The 7,119-nt window shown below is 37.7% G+C and overlaps 3 non-coding genes across 3 annotated transcripts; all 3 read left to right on the top strand.

Annotated features, from left to right (window-relative positions):
• The first annotated feature begins 2,195 nt into the window (after positions 1-2,195).
• Positions 2,196-2,280, top strand: TRNAR-UCU (transfer RNA arginine (anticodon UCU)). Its single transcript is given in 2 exon segments — positions 2,196-2,232; positions 2,245-2,280. It is a non-coding gene; the product is annotated as a tRNA-Arg (tRNA).
• Positions 2,281-4,475: 2,195 nt separating this feature from the next.
• On the top strand, positions 4,476-4,560 carry TRNAR-UCU (transfer RNA arginine (anticodon UCU)). The gene is given in 2 exon segments: positions 4,476-4,512; positions 4,525-4,560. It is a non-coding gene; the product is annotated as a tRNA-Arg (tRNA).
• Positions 4,561-4,839: 279 nt separating this feature from the next.
• Positions 4,840-4,924, top strand: TRNAR-UCU (transfer RNA arginine (anticodon UCU)). The gene is given in 2 exon segments: positions 4,840-4,876; positions 4,889-4,924. It is a non-coding gene; the product is annotated as a tRNA-Arg (tRNA).
• The last annotated feature ends 2,195 nt before the right edge of the window (positions 4,925-7,119 follow it).

The following is a 7,119-nucleotide window of genomic DNA, read 5'->3' as shown; positions in this document are numbered from 1 at the left end:
GCTCTTCGTTTAAGTCACGATGGACATGTTTTGTTCAAATTGTCGTCAATAGTCTTAACATATTGGACAGTTGTAGCTCTCCTCGGTACTAATATTTAGGAAAGACCGAGACCGTCGACTGAGATTAAAATATTCTGCACGCATTTTGATGGAATGAACCAATATAAAAAAATGGCTACCAATGGTATAAAAAGCCAACTGGTTGTAGCGATACAAGGTGTTTAATATGTGTTCTACACGAGCCTTTGTAAGATCAACCGAAATATAAAAATAATTACCTAATTCCATCAACATACATGTCCTTGCCTATCCCCAACGTCTACATGGAATGACGTTGAATGCTCTTTAACATGTTATTGAAGCGCCGTCACTCGGCAAATGTTGATGAGTTGAAACATAATCAACCAGAACAATCACAGAGTTAGTGAGTTTTCACGATCCGCGGATTATTAATTAGCATTCAAATTGTTAACACATTTGCCAAAAGTTAACACATTTGCCATGATATTAGAAAGCCGGCATTTTTGAAAGAAAAGCAGTTCTCTATTGGATTGTTTTGTTCAATTTAACGTCAGTGTTCCTGTCCGAATTAAACAGCAGTATCTTATCTAAGTGTCAATACTTAAAGAACACCAAATAGAGAAGAGCGTCGGATGAGATTTATAATTCCATACACATTTTGAAATGGAACACTCATTAATAAACACAACAAAATCGCCGCAGCCAGTATACGTTTTTTTGTTTTGTCGAAGCGCCATCACTCGGTGAATGCCGGCAAGTTCAATCATTAACAGCTTTACACATCCGAGTTCCAGTGTCTTTTCACGTTATATGGAGTGTTAATTGGCATAACAACACTGCGAGTTAACACATTTGTAGCGCAAGTAAACAGCCGGCATTTTACAGAAGGGGGCGGCAATCCATTGACAAAGTTTTCTTGAATATCCTTACAAATGCGAAAATTGGTATAGGAATTCGAAACTATAAATCAACCAAAACATACCACATGTGTGTCATTGCTACACGCTTTCTCGTCCCATGCGTATCGTATAAAGAATACTATGGCATTACATATTGACAACACCCATTTTACAGCCAATGCTATGTTGAACTTATTACCGGTGTTAGATATTGCTGGTCGGTTTGATTGGAAGAATGTCTGCGGTTACGTAGATGGTAAATCGCACAGCAAAGGTAAGTAAATGTGCTCTACTTTAAATAATTATGTCTCACCGAATTAACTTCAAAATGGATTACAGTGGTTTAGGTCACGTAATGTTGTATCACGATTGCTACAGACACAAATATGTGTTTTTTTATTTTTACAGGTAGTTATATTGGCAGGAAATCAAGTCGCTATATCTACAGCGAGACACAGTCGGTTTTATTAGAAGTAATATTTACAACTACTACGGAGTATCTAAATCGCGACATGCGCAAGCGTATCGCCATAATTACCAACTTATCGGAAAAGTCAATTATGGTAAGTGAGAGCATTATGTATGCACCAAAGTATGTTATAATGTAAGCGAACAGTTTCTTGTTGTTCATTATACAATAATCTATTTTATTCACTTTTCAGAAGTGGTTTCAGAATCGTCGGGGTCCAAAACGGAGGCAAGAACGGAAAAGAGATGCCGTGTTGTATGCTAAGCACCATCAAGCACCAATACAAAAGTTGAAAGAATCGACGACGCGTTTTCCGTCCGTGCGAAGTCGAGGAAAATCAGTGGACACTCGACTTGATGTCCTACCAGCAACGCCTTCCCTCAGTGAATATATTGGTGTTCCACAATCCAGTAGTGCACCAAGGCATTGTAGTGATACGAAGATACAAAATTGCAGTACACATTCCAGTGGTATCCTGACAGACGTCTATCAAAATGAAATAGAAATATGTGGTACACCTTGTAAAGACGTGTCATCAGATTTGTCATTTAATGGAATTACTGATTTAGATCGTACTCTGTGTCCATTAGTCATTTGCGAAGCTTCATATTCTGTTTGAGAAAAGCATTTATTCTTGGTTAGTCATTTTAATTTCGTGTACATAATACGTTATAATAAAATATAAATAAAAAATACATATTGTGTATTCAATTATGAGTCAAGATCGAAAGGAGCAGTGTGATCTTGTCAAACGTTGTGATGTAAAAAATAAAAATACCTTGCATACGAAGCAGGCGATATGCAGTGTCTCCGTGGCGCAACGGATAGCGCGTCGGACTTCTAGTTGAAACAGTTATTCGGAGGCTGTGGGTTCGAATCCCACCGAAGATGGCTCTTCGTTTAAGTCACGATGGACATGTTTTGTTCAAATTGTCGTCAATAGTCTTAACATATTGGACAGTTGTAGCTCTCCTCGGTACTAATATTTAGGAAAGACCGAGACCGTCGACAGAGATTAAAATATTCTGCACGCATTTTGATGGAATGAACCAATATAAAAAAATGGCTACCAATGGTATAAAAAGCCAACTGGTTGTAGCGATACAAGGTGTTTAATATGTGTTCTACACGAGCCTTTGTAAGATCAACCGAAATATAAAAATAATTACCTAATTCCATCAACATACATGTCCTTGCCTATCCCCAACGTCTACATGGAATGACGTTGAATGCTCTTTAACATGTTATTGAAGCGCCGTCACTCGGCAAATGTTGATGAGTTGAAACATAATCAACCAGAACAATCACAGAGTTAGTGAGTTTTCACGATCCGCGGATTATTAATTAGCATTCAAATTGTTAACACATTTGCCAAAAGTTAACACATTTGCCATGATATTAGAAAGCCGGCATTTTTGAAAGAAAAGCAGTTCTCTATTGGATTGTTTTGTTCAATTTAACGTCAGTGTTCCTGTCCGAATTAAACAGCAGTATCTTATCTAAGTGTCAATACTTAAAGAACACCAAATAGAGAAGAGCGTCGGATGAGATTTATAATTCCATACACATTTTGAAATGGAACACTCATTAATAAACACAACAAAATCGCCGCAGCCAGTATACGTTTTTTTGTTTTGTCGAAGCGCCATCACTCGGTGAATGCCGGCAAGTTCAATCATTAACAGCTTTACACATCCGAGTTCCAGTGTCTTTTCACGTTATATGGAGTGTTAATTGGCATAACAACACTGCGAGTTAACACATTTGTAGCGCAAGTAAACAGCCGGCATTTTACAGAAGGGGGCGGCAATCCATTGACAAAGTTTTCTTGAATATCCTTACAAATGCGAAAATTGGTATAGGAATTCGAAACTATAAATCAACCAAAACATACCACATGTGTGTCATTGCTACACGCTTTCTCGTCCCATGCGTATCGTATAAAGAATACTATGGCATTACATATTGACAACACCCATTTTACAGCCAATGCTATGTTGAACTTATTACCGGTGTTAGATATTGCTGGTCGGTTTGATTGGAAGAATGTCTGCGGTTACGTAGATGGTAAATCGCACAGCAAAGGTAAGTAAATGTGCTCTACTTTAAATAATTATGTCTCACCGAATTAACTTCAAAATGGATTACAGTGGTTTAGGTCACGTAATGTTGTATCACGATTGCTACAGACACAAATATGTTTTTTTTTATTTTTACAGGTAGTTATATTGGCAGGAAATCAAGTCGCTATATCTACAGCGAGACACAGTCGGTTTTATTAGAAGTAATATTTACAACTACTACGGAGTATCTAAATCGCGACATGCGCAAGCGTATCGCCATAATTACCAACTTATCGGAAAAGTCAATTATGGTAAGTGAGAGCATTATGTATGCACCAAAGTATGTTATAATGTAAGCGAACAGTTTCTTGTTGTTCATTATACAATAATCTATTTTATTCACTTTTCAGAAGTGGTTTCAGAATCGTCGGGGTCCAAAACGGAGGCAAGAACGGAAAAGAGATGCCGTGTTGTATGCTAAGCACCATCAAGCACCAATACAAAAGTTGAAAGAATCGACGACGCGTTTTCCGTCCGTGCGAAGTCGAGGAAAATCAGTGGACACTCGACTTGATGTCCTACCAGCAACGCCTTCCCTCAGTGAATATATTGGTGTTCCACAATCCAGTAGTGCACCAAGGCATTGTAGTGATACGAAGATACAAAATTGCAGTACACATTCCAGTGGTATCCTGACAGACGTCTATCAAAATGAAATAGAAATATGTGGTACACCTTGTAAAGACGTGTCATCAGATTTGTCATTTAATGGAATTACTGATTTAGATCGTACTCTGTGTCCATTAGTCATTTGCGAAGCTTCATATTCTGTTTGAGAAAAGCATTTATTCTTGGTTAGTCATTTTAATTTCGTGTACATAATACGTTATAATAAAATATAAATAAAAAATACATATTGTGTATTCAATTATGAGTCAAGATCGAAAGGAGCAGTGTGATCTTGTCAAACGTTGTGATGTAAAAAATAAAAATACCTTGCATACGAAGCAGGCAATATGCAGTGTCTCCGTGGCGCAACGGATAGCGCGTCGGACTTCTAGTTGAAACAGTTATTCGGAGGCTGTGGGTTCGAATCCCACCGAAGATGGCTCTTCGTTTAAGTCACGATGGACATGTTTTGTTCAAATTGTCGTCAATAGTCTTAACATATTAGACAGTTGTAGCTCTCCTCGGTGCTAATAATTAGGAAAGACCGAGACCGTCGACTGAGATTAAAATATTCTGCACGCATTTTGATGTAATGAACCAAATACAAAAATGGCTACTAATGGTATAAAAAAGCCAACTGGTTGTAGCGATACAAGGTGTTTGGTGTTGTGATGTAACAAATAAAAATATCTTGCATATGAAGCAGGCGGTATGCTGTGTCTCCATGGCGCAACGGATAGCGCGTCGGACTTCTAGTTGAAAAAGTTATTCTGAGGCTGTGGGTTCGAATCCCACCGGAGACGGTTCTTCTTTTAAGTCACGATGGATTTGTTTTGTTAAAATCGTCGTCAATGGTCTTAACATATTGGACAGTTATAGCTCTCCTCGGTGCTAATAATTAGAAAGACCGAGACCGACGACTGAGATTAAAATATTCTACACGGATTTTGATGTAATGAACCAAATACAAAAATGGCTACTAATGGTATAAAAAGCCAACTGATTGTAGCGATACTAGGTGTTTGATATGTGTTATACACGAGCCTTTGTAAGATCAACCGAAATATAAAAATAATTACCTAATTCCATCAACATACATGTCCTTGCTTATCCCCAACGTCTACATGGAATGACGTTGAATGCTCTTTAACATGTTGTTGAAGCACCGTCACTCGGTAAATGTTGGTGAGTTGAAACATAATCAACCGGAACAATCACAGAGTTAGTGAGTTTTCACGATCCGCGGATTATTAATTAGCATTCCAATTGTTAACACATTTGCCAAAAGTTAACACATTTGCCATGATATTAGAAAGCCGGCATCTTTGAAAGAAAAGCAGTTCTCTATTGGATTGTTTTGTTCAATTTAACGTCAGTGTTCTGTCCGAATTAAACAGCAGTATCTTACCTATGTGTCAATAATTAAAGAACACCAACGAGAGAAGAGCGTCGGATGAGATTTATAATTCCATACACATTTTGAAATGGTATACTCATTAATAAACACAACAAAATCGCCGCAGCCAGTAGACGTTTTTTTTTGTTTTGTCGAAGCGCCATCACTCGGTGAATGCCGGCAAGTTCAATCATTAACAGCTTTACACATCCGAATTCCTGTGTCTTTTCACGTTATATGGAGTGTTAATTGGCATAACAACACTGCGAGTTAACACATTTGTAGCGCAAGTAAACAGACGGCATTTTACAGAAGGGGGCGGCAATCCATTGACAAAGTTTTCTTGAATATCCTTACAAATGCGAAAATTGGTATAGGAATTCGAAACTATAAATCAACCAAAACATACCACATGTGTATCATTGCTACACGCTTTCTCGTCCCATGCGTATCGTATAAAGAATACTATGGCATTACATATTGACAACACCCATTTTACAGCCAATGTTATGTTGAACTTATTACCGGTGTTAGATATTGCTGGTCGGTTTGATTGGAAGAATGTCTGCGGTTACGTAGATGGTAAATCGCACAGCAAAGGTAAGTAAATGTGCTCTACTTTAAATAATTATGTCTCACCGAATTAACTTCAAAATGGATTATAGTGGTTTAGGTCACGTAATGTTGTATCACGATTGCTACAGACACAAATATGTGTTTTTTTTATTTTTACAGGTAGTTACGTTGGCAGGAAATCAAGTCGCTATATCTACAGCGAGACACAGTCGGTTTTATTAGAAGTAATATTTACAACTACTACGGTATATCTAAATCGCGACATGCGCAAGCGTATCGCCATAATTACCAACTTATCGGAAAAGTCAATTATGGTAAGTGAGAGCATTATGTATGCACCAAAGTATGTTATAATGTAAGCGAACCGTTTCTTGTTGTTCATTATACAATAATCTATTTTATTCACTTTTCAGAAGTGGTTTCAGAATCGTCGGGGTCCAAAACGGAGGCAAGAACGGAAAAGAGATGCCGTGTTGTATGCTAAGCACCATCAAGCACCAATACAAAAGTTGAAAGAATCGACGACGCGTTTTCCGTCCGTGCGAAGTCGAGGAAAATCAGTGGACACTCGACTTGATGTCCTACCAGCAACGCCTTCCCTCAGTGAATATATTGGTGTTCCACAATCCAGTAGTGCACCAAGGCATTGTAGTGATACGAAGATACAAAATTGCAGTACACATTCCAGTGGTATCCTGACAGACGTCTATCAAAATGAAATAGAAATATGTAGTACACCTTGTAAAGACGTGTCATCAGATTTGTCATTTAATGGAATTACTGATTTAGATCGTACTCTGTGTCCATTAGTCATTTGCGAAGCTTCATATTCTGTTTGAGAAAAGCATTTATTCTTGGTTAGTCATTTTAATTTCGTGTACATAATACGTTATAATAAAATATAAATAAAAAATACATATTGTGTATTCATTTATGAGTCAAGATCGAAAGGAGCAGTGTGATCTTGTCAAACGTTGTGATGTAAAAAATAAAAATACCTTGCATACGAAGCAGGCGATATGCAGT

Source organism: Saccoglossus kowalevskii, chromosome 13 (assembly GCF_978046115.1).
Source record: "Saccoglossus kowalevskii chromosome 13, keSacKowa6.1, whole genome shotgun sequence".
Classification (NCBI taxonomy): domain Eukaryota; kingdom Metazoa; phylum Hemichordata; class Enteropneusta; family Harrimaniidae; genus Saccoglossus; species Saccoglossus kowalevskii.
Note: the sequence above shows the minus strand (reverse complement) of the source record. Positions and strands in the feature narration are given on the sequence as shown.